General features: G+C 45.3%; 1 protein-coding gene across 1 annotated transcript in view; it reads right to left on the bottom strand.

Moving 5' to 3' along the window:
• Positions 1–10,357, bottom strand: part of LOC100350607 (uncharacterized) — a 31,752-nt gene extending 21,395 nt beyond the window's left edge. The window contains exon 1 of the mRNA XM_070065971.2: positions 10,023–10,357. The gene's annotated coding sequence lies outside the window, so the exon portion shown is untranslated. The remainder of the gene's footprint in view (positions 1–10,022) is intronic.
• Between the last annotated feature and the right edge of the window lie 14,739 nt (positions 10,358–25,096).

Raw genomic sequence — 25,096 nt, 5'->3', positions numbered from 1 at the left:
GATTGCTCAAGAACTGCTTATTAAGTAAATGAATGGAATACCTTTAATTGGGTGAACATGTTAACCTGTTTGGCCCAGGATGCTGTCTGTTTATACCCTTCAATCCTGTGTTGTTATTAACATGCCCCTTATGATCAAACTTGTATGAGAACAATAAATTGTATATCCACATAATTGTGGCAGTCATCAAATAGATTTCTATTTCCTTGTCTCCTCTGCTAGGCAGTTCTTGGGGGTCAGAAATCTTATTCGTTGATTTTTTATATCATCAGTTATTCAAAGACTGATTGTCAAGATGCTGAGGTATAATGTCAATGCAAATGTGTTTCTTGCCCTCATGAAATTCTCCATTTGGCAAGAAAGAGGAATCTACCCAAAGCATATTGCCTGACACAGTAAGTACTAGTGTGAAGTCAATGGATAAAGATTTAAGCATCCCTAATCCAGCAACAAGCCTAATCCCATGACCTATATTTGACAGAAGTAATCATAAACATAGAACTCCGTATCATGCAGTTATCCATTTGCATTCCTACATACAAACTTAAAAAACAAACAACACAGCTATACCTAAGAATGGATAACTTTCTATGCTATCTTGCTATTAAACCTAAAAAAAAGACCATGGAATAATAGCAACTTTGGATCTCCTTCCTTTTTTAGACAAGTTATAATCCCATGTGCTTCTCTATAGTATAAATTATTGTTGTAGCTACTCTTCCTCTCTCACTTTTTTCCCAGGTAAGAAATCTTGTTTCATAAACTGAGACCTAATACAAAAGAATTTCTTAAACCAATATTAGTTTTTAGTTGATCTTTATCCTAGACCTTTTAATATTATCACCATGGGCAAATTCTAAACTCTTTATACTCAGTTTCTTCTTTGTAAACTCCTGATTACATTGTCTCCAGAATTAATCTAAGGTATAAGTGATGATCTAAGGCATTCAGTGCCTTAAACTTGCTCCTAGAAGATACTTTAGTAGTTCTATATCCAGTTCCCTTGTTTGTTTCTGTACTTGGTAAGTAAAAAAAAAAAAAAAATGGTTTAACTATAAACATATACAGACTAAGTTCTAGTAGCTTCAAATTATCATTTTAAAACCAGAATCTGGATCTTTTAATTATAAAAATACATGAGGGCATCATTGTGGTTCTGAAGGTTAGGCTGTCGCTTGCAAGTTCAGCATTCTAGATCAGAAAGTCTGATATGGGTCCTGGCTGCTCTCTGTTACAGCTTCCTGACAATGCGCCTGGGAAGGCAGAGGAAGACTGCCTAAGTGCTTGGATCCCAACACTTCTGTGGGAGACCCCAGTGAGGTGCCCGGGCATTGGCTTCACCCTGTACCATCCTGCAGCTAGTTGCTGCAGCCATTTGAGAAGTGAACCAATAGAAGGGAGATCTCTCCCTCTCTCCCTCTCTGTCTCTCTTTCTCTCTCCCTCTCTGTCTCTATTTCTTTCTCTCTCTCTCTCCCACACACACACACTCTTTCTGAGGCTCTACCATTTAAAAATGCATCTTTAGCAATAATGATGTACCTGAGAATCTGCCTGGTCACTATAAAAAGCAAGGAAGGAGGGCCAAGCCAAGCCACTTGGGACCTCTGCCCAGATTCCATCCCTGGAGTGAGCAAGCAGGCAGAATCAGTCGTGGGTACATAAGTCTGATCACTCAGCCTGGCAGTGTGGTCAAAGACTGGACACAAGAATGGCCTTAAAAGAACCATCAGGAGATGCTCACAACAGGAGCCAGCATGCTAGTGAGGTAATAAATGCAGAGATTCTAGCCCAAGATAGCATCAATGTCAACCTTCTCTTTTGTTTTAACGTTTACTTTATTTTAAAGGTCTTGAGAAACATCTGCTGACATTTCACATGTGAGACACAGATGGATTATTCATAATTGGTTAATAAATATTAGTATTATTACCTGAGCAATGGAGCCTCAGGAACTAGCTCAGGGAGGGACATTTACAAGAAATCACGGGGCCAGCACTGTGGCACAGTGGGTTAACGCCTGGAACTGAAGCACCGGCATCCCATATGGGTGCCAATTCGAGACTTGGCTGCTCTGCTTCCCATCCAGCTCTCTGCTGCAGCCTGGGAGAGCAGTGGAAGATGGCCAAAGTCCTTGGGCCGGTGCACCCACGTGGGAGACCAGAAAAAGCTCCTAGCTCCTGGCTGCGGATCAGCACAGCTCCAGCCATTGCAGCCAACTGGGGAACGAACCAGTGGATGGAAGACCTCTCTCTCTCTTTCTCTCTGCCTCTCCTCTCTCTGTGTAACTCTGACTTTCAAATAAATAAATAAAACTTTAAAAAAAATTAAAGGGAACCACTTCAGTCTCCTTCCTAGGGAAGTATGTATCCTCCATGAACTGCTTCTTAAAAAACACTTCTCCCATTTTCCAGGTGAAATAAGTCAACCCTGTAGAAGCTTTTTTTTTTTTTAGAGCCCAACAGCGATCATGAGAATCACTTGTGAAGCCGGGTAGATGGATAAGAAAGCCAACCGGTGTCATCTACTAGGAGACAACTTACTTTCCCCAAATTAGTAGATTTCACTCTACAGAAAAATGCAAACTGAATCACAAAGACTTCAGTCCATCAATCCCAGGTTTAAGCAAAGGGCACACTTGCATGACTCCGGATCTGCAAGCCTCTTTTCCTGCTGTGCTCTCATACGGACAATCAGTGTAGGAATGCAGAGTGTGAGAGGGAGGCTGCAGCAGTAAAGCTGGTCTGTGTTTCTTTATAAAGCTGATGGCTAATGACCTGAGACTCAGTCATAAAGAGTCTGCTCTAAGCAAGAGACACACATGAAGCCATGCTCATCCCTCTCCCAACAAAACATTAATGCTAACTGCATATTTATGAGTACTAGTGCATGTAGATACACCACTTCTCTACATCCAATAAGCAGGTCTTATCTGCAGGAAGAAAGCTTAACAGGAGTCAAGTGTATCAGAAACTATATTAGAAATTTTCTCTAGATTCAAAAATATATAAAACCCTAAAATGTAAGTGGTTACTTTTGGCAATCTGCAAAAAAAAAAAAAAGATATTTTTCCTCCCACGTTGGGCTTTTCACTACTCTCCAAGAATTCTTCTGGCCTCTCCTCCCGCCTTGCCCCACACCCTGCTGTATAACTGCCCCCGCGCCCCTGCGGCTCTCTCCCTTTGGAAGGAGTCTTGCCGACTGCCTCTCCATCATTATTTCAAAATGGTTCTGTAGGGAGAGTCTGGATGGCCTCCTAAGATCCCTTAAAGATGTAGTTCCATAAGAGACAATACGACGTAGTGGGAAAGCCACTGCCTGTGATGCTGGCATCCCATACTGTGCATGAGTTTGCATCACAGCTACTCCACTTCTGATCCAGCTCCCTAATATGCCTGAGAAAGCAGCAGAGGATGGCTTAGGCCCCAGCTCCCTAATGGGAAACTGGAAGAAGGTCCTGTCTCCTGACTTGAGCCAGTCCAGCCCCAGCTATTATGGCCACTAGGGGGCATTAACCGTTAGACAGGTGATTTCTCTCTCTCTAATTCTGCCTTTCAAATAAATCAATAAATACTTTTAAGTTTTAAAAAACAAAATCAACAAATGACCATAAGTATTCTGACTCATCTTGACATATGACAGGAGCTAAGAAAGCTGCTGCTAATTTTGTGTTGTGACTCTTCAATCCATTGCTACAGGAAAAAAAATTATTTCTCTTAATTCCAAACACTCAAATCCAAAAAACCCAATGACAACAAGTACAACTCTGTTTAAGACTGCTCCAGCAAAAGAAGGAGCAAGGAGTCCAAGCATTGTGTGGCTACAGGGTGACAATTCCTTCCTCACTTTGCACCTGACTTTCTGGTGAGATGGTGGCAAAGGTAACTCCAAATACTGCAATGGTGCACAAATAGACTCAATCACAGACACTCCCAGTGTGTGCAACACAAGAACACAGAGCACTCCACGAGAGGAATATACTGAAAAAAATAGGAAAGGATGCTAATGTATACAGCTAAAATTTCCCCCACGCTGCTGATCACAATCTCAAGAACGTCTAGGGCAGAATTCCATTTCACTTTGGACAACTTATCTCATGAACTTTTTTCCACCTAGGTGTATGCTTATATGAGGGATCCATCTCCCTGGAGGAGATGGTGCCACCACAATTGCAAAGCAGAGCTATGGCTTTGATGCTCAGAGGTGAATGAAAAACCACATTATTAATTCTAACTTGAAAAACAAGCTTCCTCCTGCTCTAAGAGTCTGATGCAAGTTTGGGCTAAAATGAGAAATGCAGAGAACAGCTGGATCTGTCAGGTGTGGTTGAAAGGAACACTGAATTCCAGTTGTTACTTTGTCACATGTTACTTTTGAAAGGATTTCACTCATCACTTATATTTGAAGAAACAAAAAGGTAGAATCAGTTCCAAACTAACTCATGGCAGCTTTAACCACTAATGACATTACAGCGAGACACTCAAAAATGACAACCAAAGTAAACCAGCAAATCAGAACCAAAATAAAATAGAACAGTCTAACATAATGTCATTATCTGTTCAGCAGATACCACCAAGATATTGATGCACAAGTCAACAGATGGATAAAGAGTGGGACTGGCTTTGTGGCACAGTGGTTTAAGCCACCACCAAATACAATGCTGGCGTGTAATATGATAATCCAACATGGAGATGATGGAGAGGCAGATGTGATGGCATTGTGGAGTAGCAGGTAAAGCTACTGCCTGCAATGCTGGCTAACCATATGGGCACCAGTACATCTCCTGGCTGCTCCACTTTTTTTTTTTTCCAATTTTATTTATTTTTATTTATTTGAAAGGCAGAGTCTGGGGCTAGCACTGTGGTGTAACAGGTAAAGCTGCCGCCTGCAGTGCCGGCATCCCATATGGGTGCCAGTTCAAGACCCAACTACTCCACTTCTGATCCAGTTCTCTGTTATGCCCTGGGAAAGCAGTAGAAGATGGCCTAAGTCCTTGGGCCCCTGAACCCATGTGGGAGACCTGGAAGAAGCTCCTGGCTCCTGGCTCCTGGCTTTGGATCGGTGCAGCTCCGGCCATTGCAGCCAATTGGGGAGTAAACCAGAGGATGGAAGACCTCTCTTTCTCTCTCTCTCTCTCTCGCTCTCTGCCTCTCCTTCTCTGTGTAAATCTGACTTTCAAGTAAATAAATAAATCTTTATATAAAAAAAAAAAAGAAAAGAAATGCAGAGTCACAGGCAGAGAGAGAGAGAGAGGAGAAAGAGAGAGAGAGAGGTCTTCCATTCACTGGTTCACTCCCCAAATGGCTGCAATGGCTGGAGATGCCCTGATCCAAAGCCAGGAGCCAGGAGCTTCTTCTGAGTATCCACATGGGTACAGGGGCCCAAGGACTTGGGCCGTCTTCTGCTGCTTTCCCAGGCCACAGCAGAGAGCTGGATCAGAAGCGGAGCAGCTGGAACATGAACTGGAGTCCATATGGGATGCTGGCACTGCAGGCAGTGGCTTTATTCACTATGCCACAGCACCAGCCCCTGTTCCAATTCTGATACAGCTCTCTGTTACTGTCCTGGGAAAAGCAGTGAAAGATGCACCAAGTATTTGGGTCCTTGTCACCCATGTGGGAGATGTGGATGAAGCTCCTGGCTCCTGACTTGTGCCTGGTCCAGCACCACCCATTGCAGACATCTAGGGAGTAGACCAGCAGAAGGAAAATTGCTTTCTCTTACTCTCTGTAGCCAAACCTTGCAAATACATAAATAAATCCTTACAAAGAGGGATATCTTCCATCTGAGATGGCTGCAATGGCCAAGGCTGAGCCAGACAATAGCCAGCAGTCAGGAGTTTCATCTGGGTGTCCCAGAAGGGTTGCAGTGGCTGAAGCACTTAAGCCATCTTCTGCTGCTTTTCTCAGGCTGTTAACAAGGAGTGGATCAGAAGTGAAGCAACTAGGTTATGAACCAGTGCTCATAAGGGAAGTTGGCATTGCAGATGGTGGCTTTCCCCATTATGCCACCATGCCAGCCCCATGAGTACCAGTTGGAGTCACAGCTGCTCCATTTCTGATCCAGTTCCTTGCTAATGCAACTGGAGAAGCAGAAGTAGATGGCACAAGCACATTGTCCCCTGCACCCACATGGGAGGCTTGGATGGACTTCCAGGTTCCAGGCTTTGGCCAAGCTAGCCCTGTTCATTGTGGTCACTTGAGGGGTGAACCAGCAGATCCAAGATCCCCAGCCTTCTGTCTCTGCCTCGTTCTCTGTAACTCTGCCATTTAAAATAAAATCTTTAGATAGTTGATATATCATGAGTTTTATTGAACTGTTACACTGAGTTTACACAGATGCCTTTTAGGGCAGCAAAGCTAAGCCAGTGCCTAGTTCAAGGGGACAACCCGAGGCAGACAAGCTGATAGTGGAGACAGCTGCAATGTCTATTTCACCACACTTTTCAGCGTGATAAAGAACAGGGGAAAAGTGCATTCACATGGAGGTCATAAAGAGGATGGGAGCATTAAAATTTCAGAAGCAGGGAGAACAAAGCTCAGTTTTAGTTTTCTTAAGAAAATAAAATGAAATAAATCTCAGAGCAAAACATGGGGTGGGAAAACAGTTTCAGTTCATCAGCTCTCACCCAGCTTCAAGAAAACTGCCCTGTCTACTCAGAACCCAGGTGTTTCAAAACACAGTTATTTTCTGTTTAAACTCATGCAGAAGATTGCAGCGCTCAGCACTGTGTTTCCAAGTGCAGGAAAAAAGGCTTAGTTCCCACTACAGACAGGTGTAGCCCAATCAGGCACTCAGAACATGAGTAAAGTTTCCCACAAGCAGGACCATGAAATAGAGAGCAGTCCCATAGGACATGTCTCTAGTGGTAAAAGTGAGCCCCAGGATAAGCACCCAGGAAACTCACAGGTCCCAAAGAGCAGTCAGGTTCGAACTCTGTAGTTGCAAGGAAAACACTTGAAATGCTTTATGGTAACTGATGTGGACAAGGGCTAAGAGTTATGAAAATAGAATCCCATGTAGTCTGCAGGGCATTAATCAAAGGAAAAGCTACCAAAAAAAAAAAGGAAAAAAGAAAAAAACCACCAAGATCAGAGAAACATAATGAAAAGCATGAAATAAGAGATGGATGGATTTCTTCAGCCCTACTCCATCAAATACCCTAGGATCCCACACTTGCTACTGCAGTGGCATTCAATCCATTGCCAAAGTGTGGGAAGGTAGGACAAGTTGTCCACCTTGAAGGTGCCCAATTGAGGCCATCAGAGTCCCTTTCAACGGCCAGGGTCACACAAGAAGCAGTCTTCCCAGGTAGAGAGCCCAAGGGGCACCTTGGATCAAGGCAGTTAACTATTCCTGGACAATCATCCACTTTACAGACCAGCAGAAACAGCAAAGAGAAAAGGGGAGGAAGAAAGGGGAGAAAAAATGGAAACCCCAAGTGGCGGAGGCTCCACTCCACCTTTGTGACTTGCAGAATCTCAGGCTTTAGAAGCCACTGAGCAAGAGCAGCACACCATGGTCACTCAGAAAGCTCAATGAGATGCACCTGAGTCAAGTAAAGACAATGACTTAGAAAAACCTTCAAATACAATATTGCATGGGAAATGAACTTTGCAAAGCCAAGTCACCCCATAGAACAGGTGGGAGAATCCATACTCCAAAGAAGCACCACTCACAGCAGACCTGGTATTCAGAGACCAGTTTTGAGCTAAGCACCCCCCCCACCCCCAGATGCATGCTCTCTTCACCTCCCCCAACAAAGACCAGACACTGAGGAATCCCCGCATCACGCACATCTAGGAAAGAACATGTGTACATGCGGGTTTGTATAAATTGTACACATGGATACCTCATGCACACTGGCCATAAACACGCATCTCCACATGCCATCTAAGACTGTTTCTAGAAAGAGGTTCTCTGTGAGCCGGCAGCAGCACCATTATTCTTGATGCACAGGCCTCTCTCTTCACACAGGATTCCCATTTCCCTTGAGAAGGAATAAAGCCATGTCAACAACATGCCTGGCATCTCTGGCAGTATGTAGAAACACAACTGCTTTCTGGAATGTGTTGTCTAGAAATGCCTGTCTTCCACAGGATTGCTAATTGTAGTTATTCATTCATTCTTAAACAGATTTGTAAACTGCCTTGGATTTGCCATTAACATTTTGCAGGGGTGGGACTGTTTTCTCTGCCAAGGCCATTTGGAGATTTATAACATCATTCATGGACCATACCAAATTATCGAATTTAAATTCACATGATGTAGACTGATTATCCGTCTCACATACAGTTGCCTTGGCAGGGCCAGAACAAAAGATTTTTTGGACTCTAAATGTCCCACAGGTTGGATATTCACCACCTCAGATTTAGAGCAAAATACTAACCAAAGTTCTGACTTCTTTCACTTTGCTTATTGGCCAAGTCAGAGCCCCTCAAACCAACTGGAATTAGAAGAAACTTCTTTGCATTTCCCTTACAACTTCATAGTGTGCATTTTCATTGCCACTGATTCCACTTCAAAATATCTACTGATGGGCTAGCATTGTGACACACTGGGTTAAACTACCTCTTGCAGTGCCAACCTCCCATGTGAGCACCAGTTCAAGTCTCAGCTGCTCCACTTCCAATCCAGTTCCTCAGTAATATGTCTCGGAAAGGCAGCAGAAGATGGCACAACGCTTGGGGACCCGCCACCCACATGGGAGCGCCAAATGGTGTCCCAGGCTTTTTCCAGCACTCACTACTTTTACCTTTTAGATGGCCTCATTATGGGAAATGAGCTTCATAATCAGTAATCTCATTACATCATTCTAACAGAGCACTCGAATCCCTCAAACACGTTATGCACGTGAAACTTCATTATACCGAAACTCAGTGAGCAAGTTTTCAAGGCCACACCCTCTGCCCACTATGCTGCCATCTTTGTGGGGAGACGGGTATTTTTAATTTCCCCTCTTTCTTACCCATTCTCACATCAACAACTTGTATTGATGCTTCCACTCTACAGTCATTATGAAAATATAGAGAACTAATATCTTTCCATGACAAAAATGTCATAGGCTTAAACACAGAACCCAAAACAGGACAAGCCCTCTTAATTAAAACAATATGGACTGTAAGATAATCAGCTTGACAGGGCACTGGGTGACTGTAAAGAACTGGGCAGAGAAAAATTGTTCATTCTCTGTATAGTTCTCCACCTTATGCAAATCCAGATTAAAGTAGCTCCAATTATGAACCCACACAAATCACTGGCATTAATTCAGTTCGCTTCTCACTTTGCAAAGGGATCAGCAGCAGGAATAACACAACATCCTTGCTAAGAGGAGAAGAAATAGGGGCTGAAGACAGAAATCAAAAAGCAGTCAAATACACCATCACCTGGGATTCCATGGCTTCAAATTCCAGATTTAAAAAGTCTGTTAGCTAGACAGGGAAGAGGGATCCTTCCACAGAGCTACTGCACACCCTTCACGCTGTTCTCTCTGGGAAAAAGCTTCACACGCCGGGTCCTAGCTGCCAGGTGGGGTCCGGAGGACCCCACCTGGCTTCCGAGGTGCAGGATGGGGGCCAAGGAGCAGATCCCGGTCTGATCCTCCTTCCCCACCCCACCCCACCCCCGGCCGCCTGGGGCTCCCTGCCGAGAGACCCAGAGCCCTGCCCTCCTGCATACAGCAGAAGGCCTGGCCTGAAGGCATTCTGCGACCCACCCAAACCGGGAAACCGGCTTATTTAAATATACGAAGCGAGACTCACTGCCTTCCTCCATTGCCCTCTTGCGCGCCCTGTTTGTGCAGTTGCCCTGTCCGGCGCGCTCTCTCCGGGAAGCAAGGTTTGAGCAAGGTAGTAGCGCGGGACTGGGCAGTTGCTGGCAGGCTGGGAAGACGCGGTGGGAGACAGAGCAGCTCGGGTCCCTGTCCCGACCGACCGTGCCCGCGGAAGCCTCCAGCACCACGGGGAAGCAAGGGACCCACGTCAGGCAGCCGCCATCCACCCTCACAGGCATCTGTTCCCCATACCTGCCGTGGGAAGTCCGGGAGGCACGTCCCCTCTCTCCAGGGCACACAGGGAGCTTGGGGCAGGAAGAGTTACCTTCGCGTGGGGCCCACAGGCAGCAGATGCGGAGGGAGGCACAGTACCACGGGGTGGCAGGCGGCGGTGTGTGCTGGCAAACTGCCGAGATGGCACGTGCAGAGCACGGAGGAGGAGTAGCGTGACCTCTGAAGGTGAACTCTGATCACTGAATGAACGTCCTCTGCCCCCACCCCGCTCAGAGCCCCGTGCGCATGCGCAGATTCTCCCACATCCATAGGCTCAGGCCTTGGGCGCTCCCAGTAAGGCAGGGTACCTTGGGACTCTGGGAAATGGAGTCCCGTCCGGAGCATTCCTGAGACCCAGCTAGCCCTCTCCAAGGGCTTCTGTCTGGCCCGTGGAGACAGACTGAAAATCAGAGGGTATTCGCTTTTATTTACATCCCTCCTCTCCTTGCTCCCCACCCCAAAATTCAAGGATCAGTTGCTAGTCTTATTCCTTTCCTGAATCAAAATCTTACAGAGTGGGTCCAGGTGCTCCCCAGCCTGCGGCACTGACATCACCTACAGGAGCCGGTTCAAGTCCCGACTGCTCCACGTCAAGCTCTGCTAACGAGCCTGGGAAAGCACCAAAGGATGGCCAAAGTCCTTGGGCCCCTGCACCCACATAGGAGACTTGGAAGAAGCTCCTGGCTGCTGGCTTCCGATAGGCTCATCTCTGGACATTGTGGCCATTTGGAGAGTGAATGAGCAGGTGGAAGACCTCTGTCTATCTCTACGTCTCTCTGTAAGTCTGTCTTTCAAATAAATAAAATTAATCTTCAAAAAAATATCCTATGGAGTGACACCTGCTGCTGCTAACTTAACCGCAAATTCTGTCACCATCATAAATTCTGTCTTCTTCCAGAAAAATCTTATTTGCTGGTTTGTTCTTGGAAGGTGTCTCTCAAAAAAATAAATAACTTTCAGTGGGGTTGTAGAGAGCAAAGATTGACATCCAGACTTGAGAATATAATTTTTACTTGGCCTCAGATGTGGGGATCTCCCACAGTCTCTCCAGTCAGCCAAAGGCAGAGGTGAGCTTCTTTCTTGGTTATGCCTCCATGCAAAGACACGGGCAGCAGGATAGAAGCTAGATCTCAGGTTTATCCAGGTTAGTGATAGGTTTGCCAGACTCCCAGTGAGTCAGGATCCATGTTCTGGCCCCAGCTTCAGTTACCCAACCTCTGCCTATCATCCACCATTTTCATTTTAGACAATGGTGTCATTTCTGGGCTCTGCTACTTCTGAAATCTGACCTTAACCCAATGGGGTTCCTGCCTGACGTGGGCATGGCATCTGTAAATGAGGTAGGTGATTCGATTGTGCACGTACAGCTTTTGTCACGTCGTTTTTTAATTGTCTATGTCCTTGCCATCTGTCCCCCAGGATAGTAAGTGTCTTTAGGGTATGCATTTTGTTCACATCATTCATGCTGTATCAGTTATACCCAGGAGCATACCACGCATAATGCAGACAAGTCATCCCTGTCTGCACTCCCACCCCGCTCCTCACTCCCACAGTGCTAGGAGCTCTTGCTCTTCTCCTCCTCCTCCACCCCTCCCTCTGCACAGCTGCCTCCACCATGAGACCCCCACACTCCATGCTCTCCTACCACCTCTGACATCATGTGCTCTTCAGTTCTGGTGGCTCTAAACAGAATGATATAGCAAGTGAGTGAGGCTTAATTATATCCATGAAGCCATCATCACTAAGTGAATCGTGGATGCTGGCCTTGAACGCTCTGGTTGTGCTCAGTTCTTATGGTTCCATGACATCTGAGAGCATGGAAAATCTCCCAGAAATTAAAAAAAAAAAATGCCTGCCTGCATATTGCATTCAGTTAGGGCCCCCAGAGTTCTGCAGCATTGTTGTTGGAGCCCTTTCCACTTGTTCACTGTTCACACCGACTGCTTTCTTCTCTTTGAACACACCCACTCCCACCAGAGTACTCAAGATGGAGTGAATTTGTTTAAGAGCCATGGTGCTAAGCCAGTGGCAGGACTTCTCCCTTGAAATTTATAATGCATATTTTGGTGGAAAAAAAATTTTTACTTATTTCCTGCTTCATGTGTTTTGAGTACCTGAGGTTGGTAGACACATGAACTGTGAATTAGGGAGGTATTCCAGATTCAGGTTTGAATTACATAATTTTGTGAGTTTTTGAATTTAACTTTTTTATTTGGATTGTTTTTATACACACTGATTATATCTTCTAGTTTCTAAGTAACTGCATCATAATGAGGACCATTATATATGGAAGCAGTTAAAAATGTGTAGCTTGATGATTGACATAGGACTTCTAGATAGCATCTACCCATGAGACTGTTCCCTGGCTGTGTCCTGGATGTATGGGGACTTTGTAAGTTGACTGGAAGTAATCATTTTTTTAAAGACTTATTTATTTTATTTGAAAGAGTTACAGAGAGGTTGAGGAAGAGAGAGAGGTCTTCCATCTGCCAGATGGCTTCAATGGCCAGAGCTGCACCAATCTGAAGCCAGGAGCCAGGAGCTTCACCAGGTCTCCCACGTGGGTGCAGGGGCCCAAGGACATGGACCCTCTTCTACTGCTTTCCCAGGGCATAGCGGAAATCTGGATCAAAGTGGAGCAGCTGGGACTCAAACCTGCGTCCATACGAGATGCCGGCATGACAGGCGATGGCTTTACCTGCTATGCCACAGTGCTGGCCCCTGTAAGTAACCTTTTATTACTGATGAACACCATATACTGAGAACATTTTCCTTTAAATAATAAAATCCAAATTAAAGTTTACAAATGAGTTTCCATCTACCTTTTTCTATCATAGTGAAGCATTGCCATCCTGTTGATTCTACCTTTTATATCTTACTTTGATGCATTGCCTCTTCTTTATTCCCACTTGATTCAGGTGCCACTAAATTACCTGTAATAGACTTTTTAATTGACCTATCTGCCTTTTGTCTTCCTTACCTTTGTATCCAAAGTTTTTTGTGATTTAGCCCACTCTGCCTATATCTTGTTGCTCAGTACATTTCCATTTTACTGGGAAATCAAATGGCTGGTAGCTCTTTCAACATACCACACAAAAGATTGCTCAAGAACTACTTAATAAATAAATAAATGAATTCCTTAAATAGGATGAACATGTAACTTGGTTGGTCCAGGTTGCTGTCTGTTTATACCTTTCAATCCTGTGTTGTTATTAACATGCCCCTTATGATCAAACTTGTATGAGAACAATAACTTGTATATCCACATAATTGTGGCAGTCATCAAATAGATTTCTATTTCCTTGTCTCCTCTACTAGGCAGTTCTTGGGGGTCAGAAATCTTATTTGTTAATTTTTTATATCATCAGTTATTCAAAGACTGATTGTCAAGATGCTGAGGTATAATGTCAATGCAAATGTGTTTCTTGCCCTCATGAAATTCTCCATTTGGCAAGAAAGAGGAATCTACCCAAAGAATATTGCCTGACACAGTAAGTACTAGTGTGAAGTCAATGGATAAAGATTTAGGCATCCCTAATCCAGCAACAAGCCTAATCCCATGACCTATATTTGACAGAAGTAATCATAAACATAGAACTCTGTGGGGGACGCTGAATCCAGAGAGGCCTAGAGGAAATTCCTGAGCCTGCCTCAAATTTGAAAACCTGACTTTAAGTTTCAAATCCCTAGTAGCAAACACCCCAGCCCCAGGGCGCTTCTGCCTAAGGATCATTAAGGTGGTATAATAGGAGTGGCTAGGATCCTTTTGCATCACAACACCCCACCCCTTGCCCGCATCCCTCATCCGCTCTGTACCATCCGCTCTGTACCTCATCTATATATACACCTCCCTTTTACAATAAAGTGAGACCCTGCTTCAACTGGGCTCCACACCGCGCCTGATTGTCCCCCGGGTTTGGGGAAGGCTGAGTGGCGGGTGGCGTACTTCCCCTCCTCAGTCAAGGCAAGCTGCGGGCAGCCTGCCTAATTCTCCCGCGGTAGCAAGGAACCGTCACCGCAGAACTCCGTATCATCCAGCTATCCATTTGCATTTCTACATACAAACTTAAAAAACGAACAACACATCTATACCTAAGAATGCATAACTTTCTATGCTACATTGTTATTAAACCTAAAAAAAAGAGTATGAAATCATAGCAACTTTGAATCACCCTTTTTTAAACAAGTTATATTTCTATCTGTCTCTCTATAGTATAAATTATTGTTGTAGGTACTCTTCCTCTCTCACTTTTTTTCCAGATGAGAAATCTTGGGTTTTAGAAACTGAGCCCCAAGACAAAAAAAATTCTTGAACCAGTATTAGATTTTAGTTAATCTTTAACCTACACCTTTTAATGTTATCACCATGGGCAAATTCTAAACTCTTTATACTCAGTTTCTTCTTTGTAAACTCCTGATTACATTGTCTCCAGAATTAATCTAAGGTATAAATGATGATCTAAGGCATTCAGTGCCTTAAACTTGCTCCTAGAAGATACTCAGCAATGCTAGTTCTGTATCCAGTTCCCTTGTTTGCTTCTGTACTTGATGAGTAAAAAGATGGTAGAAAATGATTTGAAAAGAACTATAAACACTAATAAAACAGAAATAAAAACTGTATTCTCAAATCTGGATGTTAAACGATGCCCTTTACACCTCTTCCAGAAGTTATATTGTATTCATAGACATTTCTTTATTTGAGAGAAGTGTCCAGGAATAAAGCAGCAAGCAAGACTTTTCTGGAAGACAGAGTTCATAGATGAGCCAGCGTTTGGGTGTCAGTCAGCAGCAGTGGGTGCCACCCTTTAAGATGTTGGCTCGGGAAGGAAGAGCAGCAACTCACCCTGGAGATTTTTTTTTTTTTGACAGGCAGAGTGGACAGTGAGAGAGAGACAGAGAGAAAGGTCTTCCTTTGCCGTTGGTTCACCCTCCAATGGCCGCTGCAGCTGGTGCGCTGTGGCCGGCGCACGGCGCTGATCCGATGGCAGGAGCCAGGAGCCAGGTGCTTTTTCCTGATCTCCCATGGGGTGCAGGGCCCAAGCACTTGGGCCATCCTCCACTGCACTCCCGGGCCACAGCAGAGAGCTGGCCTGGAAGAGGGGCAACCGGGACAGAATCCAGCGCCCGACCGGGACTAGAACCCCGTGTGCTGGCGCCGAAGGCGGAGGATTAGCCTAGTGAGCCGGGGCGCCGGCCACCCTGGAGATTTTGGGGTGGGAAGCAAATGCCCTCTGATTTCCAGCCTGTCTCCACCCGCCGAAGACTGAAGCCCTGGGGGAGGGTCAGCTGGTCTCTCTAGGAATTCCTTGGCCTGGACTCCATTTCCCATAGACATCAGGTGCCCTGATGCACGCCTTGTTCCATGGTCTCTGCATGCGGATGTGGGAGAACCTGCCCCTGCGGGCGCCTGTGCGCACGCCTGCCCGCCCTTGTGGATACGAGTGGAACAGAGGAAGTTCATTTCACTGATCAGTCATCCCAGACAGGTCGCGCTGCCCCTTCTCGCACGTTCATTGCCTCTCGTCCTCCAAATGTGCAATCCCAGAGAGTTTGTGAGCACACACCCTGAGCCTGCCACCCGCTGCTACTGCGCCTCTTCTTCTGCCGCCTGTGGGCCCCACCCATCGGGGACGTTTTCTGTCCCGAACTCTAAAGAAAGGGGAAGTCCTCCCGGGACTTTGCAGGCAAGTATGGAAAACAGGAAGGGGAGGGGATGCGTGTGTGGGAGAGGTGGGTGCGCGGGTGGTTGGCGGCTCCTAGATATGGTGCACTTGCTTCCCAGTGATCCTGGGAGCATTCACCAGCCTCCCAGCACCCGACCAGTCCCGCGTGCTACCTCGCCCGACCGGCATGGCGTGCTACTTTCCTTACTTTATTTAGTGGTTACAAGAGAGAGGGCACCGGTCAGGGGACCTGCACAAGCAGGGTAGGCTGGAATGCAGTGAGACTCCCATTCTCTATATTTAAATAAGCACAGTTTGCACTTTGGGTGGGTCGCAGAATGCCTCCCTGCAGGGCCTCCTGCCATATCCCGCGGCGGTTCCAACAGGGTGAGGGTCGGTGGCCCTGAGCTGGGAGCCCGAGGCAGCAGAGGAGACTAGGATCTGCTCCCTGGCCCCCATCCTGCACCTCGTTGGCCTGGTGGGGTCACCGCAGACCCGGCTGGCAGCTGTGGCCTTGCCTGTTTGGCTTTTTCGAGGGAACGGTGTGAACGGTGTGCAGTAGCTTTGTGGATTGATCGCTCTTCCATGTCTAGTTAACAGATCTTTTCAGTCTGGAATTTGAAGACTAGGAATCATAGCTGATGATTTATTTTGCTGCTTTTCAATTTCTGTCTTCAGCCCTTCTTTCCGGGACTCGAATTGGCACCCATGTGGGATGCTGCCACTACAGGAGGTGGTTTTACCTGCTATGCCACAGCGACAGCCCCCTTCTCTCTTCTGTTAACAAGGATGTCAACTGTTATTACCTGCCACCGATCCCTTTGCAAAGTGGGTAGTGAACACTTCACATCTACTGTGAGGGTTAATAACTGGAGATATTTTAATCTGGATTTGCAGAAAGTGGAGAACGGGGAAGTAACACCTTTTCCCTGCCCAGTTTTTTTTTCTTTTTTTTTTTTTTAAGATTTATTCATTTGGAAGACAGACTTACAGAGAGAGGTAGAGAGAGGAACTTCCATCCACTGGTTCACTCCTCAGATGGCAGCAACGGCCAGAGCTGCACTGATCCAAAGCCAGGAGCCAGGAGCTTCTTCTGAGTCTCCCACATGGATGTAGGGGCCCAAGGACTTGGTCCACCTACAGTTGCTTTCCCAGGCCACAGCAGAGAGCTGGAGCAGAAGTGGAGCAGCCGGGACTAGAACCGGCACCCATATGGGATGCCGGTGCTTCAGACCAGGGCTTTAACCCGCTGTGCCACAGCACTGTCCCCCTCTGCCCAGTTCTTTACAGCAACCCAGTGAGCCAACAAGCTGGTTATCTTACAGTCCATAGTGTTTTAATTAAGAGGGCCCATTACTTGGTCTTATTTTGGGTTCTGTGTTTAAGCCTATAGCATTTTTGACATGGAAGGATATTAGTCCTGTATTTTCATAATGACTGTGGCCTGTGGAAGCGTCTATAGAAGTTATTAATGTGGGGAGGGGTAAGAAAGAAGAGGGGAAAGATAAAAGTACCCCTCTCTCCCTACAGAGATGCCAGCATAGTGGAGTAGAAGATGTGGTCTTGAAAATTATTGCTCACTGACTTTCAGTATAACGAGGTTTTCACATGTATAACTGTGTTCCCGTGACTCAAGTGTTCTGTTAGAATGCTCTTGTCACCAGGTTACTAATTTATGAGACTAATTCACCATAATGAGGCCATCTAGAAAAATAATAGTGTTTTGAAACATTTGGGCATTCATCGGGCTGGTATTGTGGCACAATGGGGAAGCCTCCACCTGCAACACCAGCTTCCCGTATGGGCACCATTTCATGTCCCAGTTGTTCTACTTCTGATCCAGAACCCTTTTATGGCCTGAGAAAAGCAGCAGAGGATGGCTCAAGTGCTTGGGCCACTGCAACCCATGTGGGAGACCCAGATGAAACTCTTGGTTCCTGGCTACTGTCTGGCTCAGCTCTGGCCATTGAAGCCAGCTCAGATGAAAGTTCGATCTCTCTCTCTCTCTCTCTCTCTCTCTGGGTTTTATTTTTTATTTGCAGGGCAGTTACAGAAAGAAAGAGAGGGAGAAATTTACCTTCTGCTGGTCTACTCCCTAGATGACTACAATGGCCAGGGCTGGGCCAGGCCCAAGCCAGGAGCCAGAAGACAGAACCAGTATCTTTATCCACATCTCATATATACGTGGCAAGGACCGAAGTGTTTGCAGCTTCTTCTGCTGCTTTTTCCAGAAAAGTCGCAGGGAGCTGGATCAGAAGTGGAATAGACAGGACATGAACAGGCACACATATGAGATGACAGCATTTCAGTTAGCGGCATTACCTGTCACTCCACAATGCCGTCCCATCTGTCTCTCCTTCGTCTTGATAACACTAACTTTCAAAAATAGAAAAATCTTTCATATAAAAAATCTAAATAAAAAAATTTTGTTTATTTGAATGCTAGAGTTAGAAAGAGAGAGAGAGAGAGAGAGAGAGAGAGAGAGAGAAATCATCCATCCACTGGTTCATGCCTCCTAGTGGCCACAACAGCTGGGGCTGGAATGGTTCAGTCAGGAGAGAGGCTTTCTTCCAATTACCCATTAGGGAGCTGGGGCCTAAGCCATCCTCTGCTGCTTTCCCAGGCACGTTTGCGAGCTGGATCAGAAGTGGAGTAGCTGCGATGCAAACTCATGCACAATATGGGATGCCAGCATCACAGGCAGTGGCTTTCTCACTATGTCCTATTGTGTCTTTCATGGAAATATATCATTAAGGGATATTAGAAGGCCATCCATGGGGCCAGCGCTGTGGTGCAGCAGGTTAATGCCCTGACCTGAAGTGCCGGCATCCCATATGGGTGCCGGTTCAAGTCCCGGCTGCTCCACTTCCAATCCAGCTCTCTGCTATGGCCTGGGAAAGCAGTAGAAAATGGCCCAAGTCCTTGTGCCCCTGCACCCACGTAGGAGACCCAGAAGAAGCTCCTGGCTCCTGGCTTCAGATCAGCACAGCCCCAGCCATTGCAGCCATCTGGGAGGGAGAACCAGTGGATGGAAGACCCCTCTCTCTCTCTCTCTCTCTCTCTCTGCCTCTCCTCTATCTGTATAACTCTTTCAAATAAACCTTAAAAAAAATTAAAAAGAAGGCCATCCAGACTCTCCCTACAAAACCATTTTGAGGGGCCGACGCTGTGGTGCAGCAGGTTAACGCCCAGGCCTGAAGCACCGGCATCCCATATGGCTCCGGTTTGAGACCCAATCACTCCACTTCCAATCTGGCTCTCTGCTATGGCCTGGGAAAGCAGTAGAAAATGGCCCAAGTCCTTGTGCCCCTGCACCCGTGTGGGAGACCCAGAAGAAGCTCCTGGTTCCTGGCTTCAGATCTGCGCAGCTCCAGCTGTTGCAGCCGAATGGGGAGCGAACCAGTGGATAGAAGACCTCTCTCTCTCTCTCTGCCTATCCTCCTCTCTCTGTGTAATTCTGACTTTCAAATAAATAAATAAATCTTTAAAAAAAAAAAGAACCATTTTGAAATAATGATGGAGAGGCAGTCAGCAAGACTCCTTCCAAAGGGAGAGAGCTACAGGGGCGCGGGGGCAGTTATACAGCACGGGTGTGGGGCAAGGCGGGAGGAGAGGCCAGAAGAATTCTTGGAAAGTAGTGAAAAGCCCAACGTGGGAGGAAAAAGATTTTTTTTTTTTGCAGATTGCCAAAAGTAACCACTTACATTTTAGGGTTTTATATGTTTTTTGAATCTAGAGATAATTTCTAATATAGTTTCTGATACACTTGACTCCTGTTAAGCTTTCTTCCTGCAGATAAGACCTGCTTATTGGATGTAGAGAAGTGGTGTATCTAGATGCACTAGTACTCATAAATATGCAGTTAGCATTAACGTTTTGTTGGGAGAGGGATGAGCATGGCTTCATGTGTGTCTCTTGCTTAGAGTAGACTTTTTATGAGTGAATTTCAGGTCATCAGAAAAAATTAGTTATGAGACTGATATTTGATTCACTTTAATTCTTTTTAGCTAATTCATCCTGAGTATGTGGCGATTACAAACATTAGTAAATCACTAATCATGTAAGTACTAGAATTGAACGACTCAGTATTTGGGCATGACATTGAGTAGCAGTCGGGACACTTATTTAGTAAACCAAACTTAAAATCAAAACAAGGATTTATCTAGTAAAGTGCCAAAGACATACAGGAAGTAAGAAAATACAGAAAATTTAGATTCAGTAAGAGCAAAGAGACTTGGTGCTGTTTGAATCCAGCTCTGCTTTCTCATTCCTGTCCTGACATTGAAATGGAAACACCAGGATCCCTCTCCTCTCTGATACCAATTTGGGAGACAAGGCATCCTCATTTGTTCTCTCTCCCGGTTACCTGTTACCAAGACTATGTTGTGAGTGAGTGGGGCAGAGAGGAAGGGTCTAGACCTACCTGAGTTATGGAGGCTCTGTATTTGGCTTTAGAACACATAGACCCATCTTCCACTACACGTCATGCTCACAGTAAGGACATCTACAGAAATAGACCATATTTGTGGTGACTTAAGGTTGGGAGACTTGGGGATAGAGAAGATCTAGAGAGATCTAGTTCTCTCCCTCCCTCTCTCTCTCTCTTTCTAATATGTAATTTTATTTTAAAAAATAACTCATTCCGAGTCTCCAACATGACTCAAAGATGCTCACCTACTTGAGCCACCACTTGTCAGGTGATGTTCTTCAGGGTGTGCTTTTGCAGAAATTGGAACTGGAAACTGGAGTTGAATCAGGAGTGGAGCTGGCGCTCAAATTCAGGCAGTGTGGAATGTGGGTGTCCCTAGCAGCATCTTCTTTTTTCTTTTAAGAATTATTTTATTTATTTGAAAGACAGAGTTACAGAGAGGGGTAGAGCCAGAGAGAGAGAGAGGTCTTCCTGCCACTGGTTCACTCCCCAGATGACCACAACAGCCAGAGCTGAGCTGATCTGAAACCAGGAGCCAGGAGCTTTTTCCAGGTCTCCCACACAGCTGCAAGGGCCCAAGGACTTGGGCCATCTTCTACTGCTTTCCCTGGCCATAGCAGAGCTGGATTGGAAGAGGAGCAGCTGGGACTCGAACCGGCGCCCATATGGGATGCTGGCGCTGCAGGCTGGGGCTTTAAGCCACTGTGCCACAGCGCCACCCCCCTAGCAGCATCTTAACAACTTCGGCAGAGGCCCATTGGCAACTTTCTTTTTGGATGGCTAAAATGTTCTGATACTGACGTGATATTTACACATAATTGAAAAACAATGCATTGTTTAAGCACTCTTAGGGGATGAATTACTAGATATGCAAATTATGTTTTTAATCTCAGTTCTATTTAAGATATTATATGATTTGTGACATGTTTTGAAAATATTACATTTAATTAATTCAAATTTTAAGTAATATTTTATAGTGTACTGCTCCAAACTCAAATCCACATAAAATATGACTTCCCTTCTCTAGGACACATTGCATCTTTTTAAGATGATATGGATATAAATTCATGAGAAATTAGTAGCGTAGTTGAAACTGGATAGGATGGGCTTATTAGGAATGGTGACATTAATTTTATATGTCTTTTTAAGGAGTATACTTACAAGTAAATATAAAATCAAACATGGTGAGACACACAAGTGAAGACTAATAATATTATTAGTATTGAATCAGAAAAAAATGGCTTCAGGTTTTTTTGTTCTGAGTAATAACTTTTTTAAACATTTATTTATTTATTTGGAAGCCAGGGAGAAAGTTACACACAGAGAGGAGAGGCAGAGAGAGAGAGGTCTTTCATCCACTGGTTCACTCCCCAGAAGGCCACAGTAGCCAGAGTGGCTGGAGCTGCGTAGATCTGAAGCCAGGAGCCAGGAAGTTCTTCCAGGTCTCCCCTGTGGGTGCAGGGGCCCAAGTGCTTGGGCCATCTTCCACTGCTCTCCCAAACCACAGCAGAGAGCTGGATCAGAAGTGGAGCAGCTGGGACTCAAACCAGTGCCCATATGGGATGCCGGCACTGCAGGCGGCAGCTTTACCTGCTATGCCACAGTGCCAGTGACATAACTTTTTTTCAATTTACATAGGTGAGCAAATTTCATGTGAATCATATACACAGAGATAAAAGCATAATGATACTTCCAGCCCTTTCCTCCCCCTGCTCTGCTCCCATTCCACAACCTCCTTCTTTCCTTCCTTTTTTTAAAAATTATCTTTCAATTGCACACTTTTAGTTTATTTTATAATCACAAGCTTTAACTCTAGCAAATAAATAATTCAATAACTAGTAAGCAGGAAAACCAATGTTCCTCAAGAATATAGACAAGCATTATGAACAATAATAAAATTTTAAGATGTCACTTTCAATCATATACATTACTTTGTTCTCTGTATATTGATTACTGCAAATCAGGCAAAATCTATGGTGTTTGTCTTTTTGGGAGCGGATTTTTTTACTAAGCATAATGGTTTCCAGTTGCATCCATTTTGTTTCAACAGGATTTCATTCATTTTTATGGCTGAGTAATATTCCATACTGTGTGTGTGTGTGTGTGTATATATATATATATATCTCACATTTTCTTTATCTAGTCACCAGTCGATGGACATCTGGGTTGAATTTGGATCTCAGTTATTGTGAATTTAGCTTCAGTAAATGGGGACACAGATAGCTTTCAAACACTCATTTCATTTCACTTGGGTAAACTCCCAGGAGTGGGATGGCATGACCACATGGTACATCTATTTTCAGATTTCTGAGGAATCTCTGTACTGTCTTCCATAATGGCTCTACTAGTTTACATCCCACCAACAGTCAATTTGATTACCTTTTTCCTCCACATTCTCACCAGGCTTCCTTGTTTGTTGATTTATTTCAATTAATTAATTTTTTTATTTGAAAGGCAGAGTTACAGAGAGTGAGAGGCAGAGGCAGAGGCAGAGGGAGAGAAGTCTACCATCTACTAGCTCAATCCCTGAATGGCTGCAATAGCCAGTGCTGGGCTGTTCTGAAGCCAGGAGCTTGGGTCTCCCAAGTGGGTGCAGAGCACATTGGGAGCAAGGAGAGATAAGAACACAAGGATCAGTAAGAGGAACTTAAACTGTTTATGGAGAGATTCAGCTGATTGATGAAAAACTCATGACTCTGAAAAGGATCAGTTAAGTAGGGCACCACCATGTAAGGCTTCAGCTGCACATCTGTTGCCTTCTGACTGTGAACCTGAGCAACGTATAAGGGGATTTGGTCTGGCATGGCAGAATCTGTAAGGCTGAAAAAGGCTAAGTCAGTTCAAATCAACGGCAGTGTTACGGAAAACGGTGGTGGAGAAAATATGATCTCAGATTTTTGTCTCACGTGGAAGGAGAATTTCCAAGCAGATAAGGCAAAGAGAAAAGTGAGATTTAAAGGGTTAAAAGCGGCCGGCGCCGCGGCTCACTAGGCTAATCCTCCGCCTAGCGGCGCCGGCACACCGGGTTCTAGTCCCGGTCAGGGCGCCGGATTCTGTCCCGGTTGCCCCTCTTCCAGGCCAGCCCTCTGCTGTGGCCCGGGAGTGCAGTGGAGGATGGCCCAGGTGCTTGGGCCCTGCACCCCATGGGAGACCAGGAAAAGCACCTGGCTCCTGGCTCCTGCCATCGGATCAGCGCAGCGCGCTGGCCGCGGCGGCCATTGGAGGGTGAACCAACGGCAAAGGAAGACCTTTCTCTCTGTCTCTCTCTCTCACTATCCACTCTGCCTGTCAAAAAAATAAAATAAAAAAAAAATAAAGGGTTAAAAGCAAAATTTATTAGAGTCAAAGACCCCCAGCCAGAGTGGCCTGGAGAGGGACTGTCAGAGAAGCAAAACCCTGAAGACTCCCTGACGCCAGGAGCTTTTAGGTAACCTTCAAAGGAGAAGACTTGAGGACCAGATGGCATGCAGTTGCCAAGTGCGGACAAAACCCTTCCAAAGATCTGATTCACAATCCTCTTTCTCTTTTCTTTTCTTTTCCTTTCCTTTCTTTTCTTTTCTTGCTTGCTCATGATAAAACAAAAACCTTCACAATAAGTTGTGAGCTCAGGAGCTCCCACACCCTTGCCATTCTCATGATAAATTTGGGAGATTCCTAAGACTGGTCAGGCTGGCACTTCTGACCTTGCTAAGGATAACTTTTGAGGGAAAGTAAGCATTTTATACCCCAAGTTCCACTGGGACCACCCTGACTGCCTATTTACCCATCTGACTCCTCACAGCAGGACTAAAAATTGATGAAAATTGATAAATTAATGAAACAATGAATTAGCAACATTGAGATTCAACAATAAGATTAAAGAGTTGAGGCTGAAATAACTGCTGACAGCTCACTGCCTTGAGCCATTTTTATGGCAAGGTGCACCTTTTTATCCAATGAGAATTTTGATAAGTCGCCACTCTTGTAGAAGATCCATCTGAAAAAATAGTACGAGCTATGGGCATCTTTATAATACAGAATGGAAGGAAAAATGCTGTAAAAAGAGTTGATCAGGAGGCCGGCGCCGTGGCTCAGTAGGCTAATCCTCTGCCTTGCGGCACCGGCACACCGGGTTCTAGTCCCGGTCGGGGCACCAGATTCTGTCCCGGTTGCCCCTCTTCCAGGCTAGCTCTCTGCTGTGGCCAGGGAGTGCAGTGGAGGATGGCCCAAGTGCTTGGGCCCTGTACCCCATGGGAGACCAGGAGAAGTACCTGGCTCCTGCCTTCGGATAGGCACGGTGCGCCGGCCGCAGCGCACCAGCCGCGGCAGCCACTGGAGGGTGAACCAACGGCAAAAAGGAAGACCTTTCTCTCTGTCTCTCTGTCTCTCTCTCTCATTGTCCACTCTGCCTGTCAAAAAAAAAAAAAGAGTTGACCAGGATCCTTAGGATGATTATCAGAATGACCTACATAATCAATGAAGGCAACTGGATAAGTAAGTTGAAATTGTAGAAGATGTTCATGTTCCCGTTTAGAAAAAGGCAGGTAAATAGTAACCAAATTAAGCCCAATCAGGGTAAGAGATTGATGAGGTCCTTGGCAATTAAATCTTCAAAGCCTGTGAATACGGATAGATATTATGTGAAGAGGCATGAGGTAAATAAAGTCATTCAACCATGTAAATATTTTCAGAAACCTTTGCAAGCAATACTCCACTGGGGTTAATAAGAGTGAGAAGAACAGCTACTTGCAAAGGGGCATTATGAGGAACATGATTAGCAAAACTGCTGCAAGTTCAGATTAATTTCTTTTACAGATTGATGAATTTGAGGAGAAATTTTAATAGTATCTGTCAGATGTGTTTTTCCCTTCAAGGCTTCAAAAATTGGTTGTAACTGCTGGGTAGTTAACCTAAAATAAGGACGAGCCCAATTAAGGGTGTCCTACATACTGTTGTAATTGTGCCAAGGTTAAAGGCTGAAG

The sequence above is a fragment of the Oryctolagus cuniculus genome, chromosome 21, assembly GCF_051225735.1.
Source record: "Oryctolagus cuniculus isolate XC-2025 breed Fujian yellow rabbit chromosome 21, ASM5122573v1, whole genome shotgun sequence".
In the NCBI taxonomy this organism is placed as follows: domain Eukaryota; kingdom Metazoa; phylum Chordata; class Mammalia; order Lagomorpha; family Leporidae; genus Oryctolagus; species Oryctolagus cuniculus.
This window is presented reverse-complemented; position numbering and strand designations above follow the sequence as displayed.